The sequence below is a fragment of the Ictidomys tridecemlineatus genome, unplaced genomic scaffold (genome assembly GCF_052094955.1).
Source record: "Ictidomys tridecemlineatus isolate mIctTri1 unplaced genomic scaffold, mIctTri1.hap1 Scaffold_103, whole genome shotgun sequence".
NCBI classification, from domain to species: Eukaryota; Metazoa; Chordata; class Mammalia; order Rodentia; family Sciuridae; genus Ictidomys; species Ictidomys tridecemlineatus.
This window is the reverse complement of record NW_027520990.1, coordinates 860,161-871,354: the sequence shown is the minus strand read 5'-3', so window position 1 is coordinate 871,354 and position 11,194 is coordinate 860,161.

Genomic DNA, 11,194 nt, shown 5'->3' with positions numbered 1-11,194 from the left:
CCTCAATGAGAAGAAAACATTAAGGAGAACGGCTCTCACAACTCACAATTTACATTTCCTTTCTGCATCATTTGTTGATCTCTGAGACACTCTTTGCAACACACACACACAAACACACACACACTTGCACTAAACACTTACCACAGACTAGACCCATCTCTAAGCACTAGTAATTACTTACATAGTTTAATTCTAGAAATAATTTTATCTGTATAGCTAGACAGTTGGTAGACAGGCCAGTTGTTCTGTAAAACATTTTGCCTTTTCCCCCAGGACACATGGTTGGACTACATTTCCCAGCTTCCCTTGCACCTAATTGGGTGTGGTCATGCGCCTGAAGTTCTTCCCAAAGTATTATGGGTTACCTTGTAGCTTGACCCTTAAACTACACAAACCTTAATATCCTTTCTCCTTTTGGCTTAAAAGGAAGGATTCTGGGGACTACATGATGGGAAGGGACTGAGAGCCACGAGAGAGAGAGAGATCCTGAGTCCCCAAATCACAGATAGATGAGGGCTATGCTTAAGTACCACCAAGCCAGGAACACCCAGGTTAGACTGTTGTGTGAACAAGACATAAGATTTTATTGAATTATACTACTAAATTTTGGGTTACAGCAGTCAGTCTACCTAACTTCTACAACCACTACTCTATAAAATTGAGACTCCAAGAAGCTATGTGATTCTCCCTAGGTTGGCTGGCTATTAAATGGCAGAGCTGGAATTCATAGCCAGATCTTCTGACTGAAACCACTACTTTTGCCATCATACCACAGCTGCTTCATAATTGCTTCTGTTGATTTCAAGGGAGCAAAAAATCTGCTGAAACAAGCAATCATTTTATACGAGTGCATTTACAGTTCATTGATGCTGTCCTAATTAGGACCTTAATAAGATGGCTCTGGGGAAAAGAAACCTAATGCAGGGAGGTAATCAGGGCCAGATCCTGGACATCATATGAGACGAGATGCTACAAAGTCACCTTTGAGCAGCCTTAGCTAAGACTGAAAGCCCACAGAGGTTGGCAACAGGGGTAGAAAATGGCTACACTACTCATTAGAAAAATGTCGATCAAATGTGACCCCTGGAAGAAAGGCAACTGTGAAAACGTAAGGAAGAACCCATATTGTGTCAGCTTTCCTCACTATAACAAATAACTCTAGACAGTCAGCGTATAAAGAGAAAAGTATACTTTGGCTCACAGTTTTAGAAGTGGTAGTCCATAATCACTTGGTCCTGTTGCTTTGGGCCTGTGGTGAGACAGCACCATGGTGGGACCACATGGCAAAGCAGAACTGCACAACTAAGTAGGAGCCTGGAAACAAAAGAGAAGAGGAGCTGGGGTCACACTATCCCCTTCAAGGGCACAACTCCAATGGCCTAAAGAACTCCTACAAGTCCCTATCCCTTAAATATTCCATCATTTCCAATACCTTCACCCAGGGGAGCAAGCCATTCACACATGATCCTTTAGGGGTCATGTAAGATACAAACTACAGCACTTGGGAAATCATTATGCACAGGCAACATACCAACCCATGGTGACCCACTTTTCTATTTGAAAATTTTCAATTGTTTCCCAATTGCTGTAGCATTTAAAAACAACAATTAAAAACTCCTTAACTTGCACTCAAGCTCCTCCATAATCCCCACTGTTACCTATGCAGTTTCAACTCTCTTCTTTAAGAATAGCACAGAAGCTGGGGGAGAGGCATATTATGCTCCAGTAATCTGGACTATCTTCATTCTCAGGGCACACCAAGCTCCAGCTCTTTGAAAATGCTGTTTCCTCTGCATAGATCCCCATCCATAGTCCCAGCACCATATGGCTCAGGTCTGTTATCATCTCTGTTTCCTGTCTGGATTTGATGCTGTTCTCTATACCCCACAGTCCCTTCTACACTCCTACATTGCAGTGTTGATCAGAATGCATTGCATGGTTCATTCTTGCCTCCTACCAGTCTATGCAATGTGTGTATCTTACTTCCCAGAACCAATCATAGCACATGGAACACAGTAGCAGTTCAACAACTATTGTCTGGGTGCATGGAGACATGGTAGAATAAGCAGGATCCTAAAGAAAAGTCATTGATATTATGGTAGACAGAATAATAGGCTCTCCAAAAATGTCAACATTTGATTCCTGGAACTATGTTACATGCTGATCAACCGACCTTAAGACAGGGGGATGATCCTGGATTATCCAGACAAGCCCAATGTAATCACAAGGTACTAGAAGATGGAAGAGGGAGGCCAACACTCAATGTCAGGATAATGAAATGTGAGAACAATTTGTTGAGCCACTATCTGCATCAAATATGGAAGAGGGTCACACGGCCAGGAAAGCAGGTAGCCTCTAAGAAGGTGTAAAAGGCAAAAAACGAAAAAAAAAAAAGATTCTCATGAAGAGCTTCCAGAAGGAAATATTGACCTACCAATACCTTGATTTTACCCCAGTGAGATCCATTTCAGACTTCTGACCTCCAAAACTGTAAGATGATATATTTAATAAATAAATATAACTGCAAGATGATGGGCTCATTTTAAGTCACTATTCAGGGTCATTTGTAACACATGCAGTCAAACTAATCTCGACCCTTTTAAAGGTTCCAAAGGAGACAGCTGCTGTTCATTCGTTCACATTAACTGAACGTCTGTGTGCAAAGAGCTGTGTAAGGACCTGGATAGATTCAGGGCTGCATCAGAACAAATCCTGACCTTGAGGTCTGTCTTTCCAAGGAATTGGAGTGGAGGAGGTAGAGCAGTGTTGTCTATCATTAAAAGAGAGTAGAAAAAGAAGGAAGGAGCTGCATAGAAAGGAAAGAGAACTTGAACTTGTTGCTGGAAGGTCTCTCTTGACCAACAGAGGCATAGAGAAACAGTTAAGGAGGCTACTTGTCCCTCCAGTATAAGGTGACTTTGAAGGCAGTCCATTGTGGGCTCTGGATCAGGCTGTCTGAGGAGCCCAGAGCATCTTACATATGGAAAAAAAGCTGTTCTACCAGTGACAAATCTGCAGAAGACAAGGAAATCAGGATTATGGAATTGCTAGAGTCAGAGTCACTCTTATCCAATCCCATTATTCTACAGATGAATTATCAAGCTAAGATAGAGGAATCTCACCCTCATTTCAAAGGCCATGTCCTTGATTCAATCTCTGTGGTGGCAGTCACCACCGGTGTCATACTTAGTGTGTTTGTGGCTGCCTAATCCCATTGGACTGTCCATTTATCAAAGGCAGAGGCTAAATCTGATCCATTCTTTTACTCCCTTTAGCAGTGACAGTAATCAAAACCTGAACATTTGTTGAATGAATGGATGTAAGATCCTAATAGGAAAAATCAGATAGACTTCCCAAATTGAGGAAAGAGAGAGAAATAGCATTTTTCCTTAGTAAATATTTATCACACAAAAGAAAGTTCAGTTTTAACAAGTTGATTCAAAGGCATGCTTTTTGTTTATTTCAAAAACCATATTTTCCTATTCTGCAACATTCCTGGAATCCCAAGTTGTGGTCCTCATCCAGTCCCTTATCAGTTGTGTGACCTTGTAGTGGTATGCTGATTGTTGAGAGCTTGCTTTCTTCATTGGGAAAGTGTGGATAATAGAACCTATCTTATCAGATTGTTTGGAGGATGGCAAATAATATTTGCACAGTCCCCCAATGCCTAGCACACAGTAGATGCCCAATAAATGATAAACCTTCAGAACATCCTCCTAGGTTGGGGTTCTACCCTTTGCGATCAGCTGGGAAGTGCTGACTCCATAAATATAGAGCTGCTCTAACCTGCCAGGTTCCCTCTGGTACATGCTGCAAAAGCAGAAATCTCCATCCACCCTCCTTCTGCTTGAAGCTGCAGCCACCTCTGCTGTCCTGACAAGCAGAAGGAGTGCCCTGATCCACTTAAAGCCTATGCCTGATAAAAGATTCACCCAGCCATTATCTGCAGAGATAACCTAAAGTGCAGGAAACTCCTGTCTCTCGGCAGATGACTCCCCTGCATCAATATGTAATTGAGTCACTAGTGAGGTTGGATTTTGACATAAAATGTTAAACTAAAAAGTCAAACCACTTGTTATCCCAGCAGCCAGAAGGCTGAGGCAGGAAGATCACAAGTTCCAAGCAAGCATTAGCAACTGTGAGGTGCTATGCAACTCAGTGAGATCCTGTTTCTAAATAAAAATACAACATAGGGCTGGGGATATGGCTCAATGGTTGAGTGCCCCTGAGTTCAATCCCTGGTACAAAAACAAAAAAAGAGCTACAACTGTATATAAAGTATGCTTCTAATCTTATAAAAATGTAAATATATCCAGGTACACAGGTTCAAAAGAGAAAAACAGGAAAGAAACAAATATGTAATTATTACCTCACTGTGGTAAAAGTATGCATTTTTTGTGTTCTTATAAATCATTTTTTAATTTTTTGGTTTTTTTTACTTTAGTTTATTTATTCATTCTTTTATTTATATATTTATTTTATGTGGTGTTGAGAATCAAACCCAGTGCCTTTTATACATGCCAGGCAAGCGCTCTACCACTGAGCCACAAACCCAGCCCTATGCATGGTTTTTACTGGTTGATTTTGTGCTTATGTATTTTGGAAATGTTTAAAATTTGCATTTTGTTAAATTTACAAAGACAAATGTAAGGAGACTTGCTTGTCTGGCTATTCCTCAGAGAGAAGGCACCATGAAAAACAGTTCAGGTGGCTGCTTTGCTTACTTACAGGCCCAACATCAGTCTCTCCTGGGGCTCACTCTGATTTCTTGCTTGGCTTTTTTTCCATCCTGCCAAATTCACTTTGGCTGTCTTTGCTCCAATTCCACATATCTGTTCACTCATAGTCACCCCCTTAGAACAGTCTCAGGGCTCTTGAACAAGAAGCAGCCATTTCTCTTCATTCACTTCCTCTAATCCCCTCTTCCTCAGGGGACCTCCAAGGCCTGAGGCCTGAAATGGGAATTGTCTTCCACCCCCTGCCAACTCCATCCCTGATTCCCCCTCGTCCCACTTTTGTTTGCGTATCATTCAACTGGATTCTGCCAAAAGTGAGATAAGAATAATGAAAATTAGGATGGTAAGTGGGAAGAGTAAAAAAAAAAAAAAGGAGGAGAGGAAACCTGTAACATTCAAAAGAAGCAGGACTAAATTTGCATAACCTTGGTGTATCTAGGCCACTCTTCCAGCAACTCCAAACTCTCTGAAGGCAACACAAAGGAATTCAAGGGGTTCTCTTTTTTTGGCCCCTGTAGTTGGAGGCAGAAGAGTGCGCATCTGAGGGTAAATAGAGTCTTCAAAGAAAAACACTGTATCCTAAGGTCCTCTCTGACAGGACCCAGCCTCAAGGCAGGCAATGATTCCCCTTTCCTGTCCCCAGAGCCGCACCTGTGGTAAGCGTATTTGCCTTGGCCTTTCACATTCTCTGACTCATGGGTTTAATTAAACTTTCTGTCTATGTGTCTTTCTTATTAATAATACCAGCTGTGGCTTTAGAACTGACTTGCACACCACCCATACTAGAGGCCCATTTATAATCTGGAACATCAGGGGCATGATGACCGTGTTAAAGGCCTTACTTATTAAAACAACATTATAAGAGAATCCCTAATTCTGTACAAGGTTTTATTTTTCAGACCTGGGATATTTGTCTCTCTTCTTGTTGCTATTTTAGGGAAAAGAGCTGCCAAATGGAGTTTTTCCGTATTGGACTTAAAAGGGGGCAGGGGCTGAAGCTGATCCTTATTTTAACATCAGTGCCAACAGCTGGCCTGAAATAAGTGTTCACAGTCAGATTTTTTAATTCCAGTAACCAGGAGCCCATTATGAAAAGACTCCTACAAATGTCTCTCCCTGAGGCCTCTGGCCAACTACAGTGGAAAGCTTTGAACTTGTCTGGAGCCAAAAAGATCTGAGATGGCATGGAGACAGACAGAGTGCTGGCCAAGAGCTCAGTGGGCTGAGCTGGTCCAAAGCGGGTCTCTCTCCACAGCTGAACTTGCCAGGGTGCTCCAGTCCAGGGCTGGGGCTGCGTTTCAGAACTTTTGCCTGTTGATTGGACCACACTGCATTTAGGGGGAGGTTGGCCAACTGGTCTACTTGCCTGAAGAGGCCCAGTCCAGACAGAGTCGCTCTCCCTTGGCTGCTCTCTTAAGAACCTCCCCTCCTGGACTTTTGGAAGCAACCCTGGATGTTTTTTTGCTTCACCCCAAACTCCTCTGTGAATAAACAGGATGCTTGGAAAAGCTCAAGATGGCCAGGGTTGGCTACGATGACTATTGACTCTCACTTGGAAAACAGCAGTGGTATGTTCTCTGAAACTGCTTCCAGAGGCTCTGGATATTGCCCAGACATCTCAGATTGCTGGAGCCAATCACTCTTTCTTTGTATCTCTCTCTGTCTCTCTTTCTCTTTCTGAATTTGAACTGGCTACCGAAGTCCATATTGGTAGAGGTAAGACAGACAAGATGCAATTTGCTTTTTTAAAACCATACTACTTTTATTTCTTTTGAAATTAATTTTTATTATGCATTACGATTATAATAATAGTGGGATGGGATTCAGTGTGATGTGCTAATACGTGCACATACCATAATTGAGTCTGTTTTGTTCCTTCCTCCCTTCCCTTTGTCTCCTTCCACTCCTCTTCTGGTCTCTCTTCTATTTTCATGTGGATGTTTCTTATAAGATCTTAAGATCCCTATTCCCAAAGGGATCAGAGAGAAAGGTGAGTTCTGTAAGTGGGAAACTTACTCCCTTTACAGATCTCAAGGCTGCAGGAGGACATCAAAGAAGAATCCCCTGTTCATGACTGAATTTCCACTGGACAATGTGTTCCCTATTGTTCCTGCTGAAAGATGCAAACAGTGGACTATCCTACTGATGAGTGCAGCAGTGCTCCCCTGGAGCTCCGTTAATCCTACACACAAAGGTCTTAACATCAGAGGAGAAGTAGGATAAGGGAAAGCTCAGGCACAGGGAGACAGCCACCAGAGCTCTCCTGCAGGGAGGGGAATAAAGGTAGTGACTGCCCCAGATAGAGGCCTCCTCCCATGGCTCTTTCACAGCTCGCCTGCCTGGCTAATGCCCAGGCTTAGCTCTGGCTATTTTCACACAAACCCGTTCTTTGCTGCTGCCAGAGCTCCTTGAGGGTGATCTAGGGCCACAGGATCCATCCCTCCCCTTCGGTCACCCTCAGAATCTGCTACTTGTTCTAGGGCTTGCAGGTACTTTTGCTGGCCCTGCTGGTCCCCACACAGCTGCACCTCCAGTCACACCCAGTCTTCAGTGTCCTACAGCACCCACGCTGGCTTTGCATGGCCCACTCTGTAGTCCCCAAGCCAGTGCTTCTCAGTCCTCTCTGTCAACCTCCTCTATAGCCCAAGCCATGCTGTGGAACTCAGGAGTAAAACATTCCAGTTCAGAAGAGCAAACAAGACCTGGCAGTGACCACTGCTAGGGCAGCAGCACTATCCAAGGCCAGCCACCCCCCCTTTCTTGTGCACCTGATGCAATGTAAACAAAAGAGTCCCCATGATAGTGACAGAGTCCAAATTTAGAAAGCAGAGCATCTGTGCCTACAGTGGCTGCACCTTGGAATCAGTGGCATTTGAGGCAGACAGATTCAAACACACATTGATAACATGGCAATTACTGTGCCTAAGGATGACCAACTGATGAGCTTATGACTGCTTTTCTCTTTGTATTCCTGTCCTGGTTTCTGAAAATAGTGACCTTAATCTTAAAATGCACCTGTGTCCTAATCTTGTGTTCAATTTGACATCAATGTATTCCTTCAAACTGGTAACATCTCTATGTCACTTGCAAAGCTTTAAATCTCAGAAGATTATAAAGCTTTTTTCTGTTCTCCCAAATCTTCACAAAAAGGAATTTTGTACACATACTGGGAAGGCATTTTTATAGGGAAAGACTAGACAAGATGTGCTATAGGCCCATGGCAAGGCCCCAAGACTCTGGAGGGGAGATAAGGAGATTATAAGGAATAGTGGGACTGGGGGACAAGGCCCCTGTGTGAATAGGACAGTCTCATCTCCTCCACCCAGGTTTGACTAGAAAATGTATTTGAAGCAGAGCCACCAGCTCAGTTCATGAAGAACTTTTAAAGAACAAAAGAAGATCAACAAGTTATTTTTCAAAGGACAAGTCCTGACCTAGCCAGTACAATCTGTTAGAAAAGGAAAACATTTGAGAATATTGGCATAACTGCTTTCACCAATTAAAGTTAAACTATACATATTTCTTGTCATAAATTTGACTCTTCTGCCTGGGATTTTCGTTGTTGTTTTAGGTATTTGTTTTCTACAGAGGACAATAGCTCTATGGTTATATTGAGCAATTTGGTTTTTTTTTTGCTTAAGGATGATAGACTTGCAAATTGCCGTCTTTTGGTGGGGTGGGTGGTAATGGGGATTGAACCCAGAGACCTCTGCATCCTCTGCCCTTCTTATTTTTAGATAGTCTCACTAAATTGCCAAGGATTGCCTCAAACTTGCATTTCTCCTGCCTCAGCCTCCCAAGCTGCTGGGATTACAGGCGTTTACTAATGTACCTGGCTAGCCTTTTAATCCTGAAATAAATTCACTCCTTGAAATTATATTTGTTAAAATGTTTAGAGGAGAAAAAAAACTATGATTTTGAAATTATAACATAGTCATGAGTTGATTTTACCCACAAATTCAGGTGATAATTAACTCACTATGGTATTATCCACCTATTTTAGATAATCTCTATAAAAGGACTTTACAGATTTTCTTAAATTTAGGAAATTAGCTAAAGCACATTTTCCATTGTGGAAATGTATTATAAGTACAATAAAGGGACTCTGTAAGAGATTAAATCTGCTAGAATCTCCATTTGTTACAATTCGGCCCTCAGCCCTTCCTCCTTTAGGTCTCACGTGGATCAGAAGTTGTGCACCCTGAGGTTGGGATACGTAAGCCTGATGCAAATGATGCAAAGGATCTGAAGAAGGACAATCAGGCACATGATGGCAGTGACCCAGTCTCTAGGCCCCCTTTGGAAAAGTGAGAGAATCCTGGGGTGATAGCTGCTGTAATAAAGAGAATGGCAGATCCAAATTGCTTCCCTGGGGTTCCTGCTTGAAGTTGGGTTGGGAAAGAACAAAAACAGTCACATTGTCACTTTGGTTTGGGACAGGTGGAATGAAAAAAGGAGCCACGCCTTTTACTTTGGGGTCAAAAAGAGAGAGCCATATTGTAAAGTGAACGGTGGCTCCCCAAGACCTCCAGGCATAGTGTCCCCCTGCGGCCTATGAGGGAAACATAAGACACAGGCTTCAGAAAAGCCAGAGGTAAAAGAGGATGGAGAGAAAAATGAGCATTGCAACACACTCCAGGGATTACCACTGTCTGGGTCAGAGGGAGGGAATGGGCAGGACCATGGTTCTAGAAATCCAACTCCTAGTAACAAACACAGAAGGACTTCTCTGTGGGGATTTGGTGACCTTTGAAGTTCCAGCATCATCAACAAGTTTAACAGCTGTCAACGTTTAGATAGCGCTAACTTATGTAGAGCTCCATCATTCTCAAAAATGAAAGGGGGTGGGGGAGAACAATTAGTGAATCAGTGAATAGAGACGATAGACTTGCAAATTGCAATCTTTTGGTGGTTACCAAGGGAACAGTTTCCTGACTGGGCTAAAGTCCATCACAGAGACAACCTTCACAAGTCCTGACCAATGAGGGCTGGAGGTAGCAGGTGACCAGAGGAACAAGTGATGGTCAGACTTTTGAATGAAGGAAGCTATCCCACACCCTCCTCCTCATAGCTGGCCTGCTGGACCAGAGCCTCTGGAAAGTGGGGGCCTCAGGTCTGTCTGACCATCTAACTACATATGTGAGAGAATTACAGATTTCCCCTTAAGAACAAAAGACACCAACGTTGGATTAAGCTGCTATTTCTTAGATTTAAGCTGCAGTTAGTGGGAAGGGATATTTAATGTACAGGAGTCCTTCCTGATCCAAGGGGGATACATTCTAAAACTCTCAAGAGATACCTGGAACCATATTAGATATTTTATTCCCTATATATTCCTATGGTAAAGGTTCTTCCTTACAATAGAATGCCAATTTAATAATTGTTAAAGGGATTGTCAAATTAGGAAATCACAACTCGGCACGCACACATTTAAAATTGTTTAAAACTAGTGGGTGATGAGAAATGGGAAAAGCATATCTAGACATTTTTCCCTATATATTCCTATACTAAAGTTTAATTTTAAAACTAGGCACATGAGAAATTAGCAATAATAACTCATAACAAAATAGAAGAAGTATAATGATACAATGTAATAAAAGTTATTTGAAACTTATGAATTTTTATTTCCAGAATATTCCATTCAATACTTTTGGATCCCCAATGACCTCAGATAATTGAAACTGTAGAAAGCAAAACCGTGGATGGAGTTTTGCTTTCAACAGTTTATCTAGGTAGGCAATTTTTTGTTTGAGTTTGTTTTAAATTTAAATGTGTTCTATTTTAAAATAATGTCAGACTTACAGAAAAGTTGTGAGTACCCAGTACAAAGAATTCCTGCATACCCTCTACTATGTTCAGCCAGTTTCACTTACCTACATTTGTTTTACCATACCCTGCTTGACCTTTCATCCACATATGTAAAATCTGATCATGTCCTACCCCCCCAATCCATTCAGTGATTGTTTCATAAAATTAAGGACATTTTCTTATATAGCCAGTGTACAATGAAATAACATAGATACAGTACTATTATCTCATCAACCAACCCGATTCCAATTTCAGCAATTATCTTACTGCTGTTCCTTATAAATGAAAGAGGAGAGAAATCCCCTCAGGTCCAGAACCACACATCACATTCAGCTGCTGTGTCTCTTTCATCTCCTTTAGTCTGAAAGCCTCTCAATACTTCTTCATCTTTCATGACTTTAACATTTTTGAAGCATACAGACTATTTTTTTTGAAGAATGTCTCTTGATTTGGGTTTAATTGAAGTTTCACAAAGATTATAAGTTCAGGCTCTGCATTTTGGGCAGGAATAGCCTAGAAGTGATGCTATGTTCTTGGCACATCATATCAAGAGGTACAAGCTGTCCATTTGTCCAGCTACTGGTGTTTATGTTGACTGCTCAAGTAACATGGCATATGCCAGGTTTCTCACCCATAAAATTACTATCTTT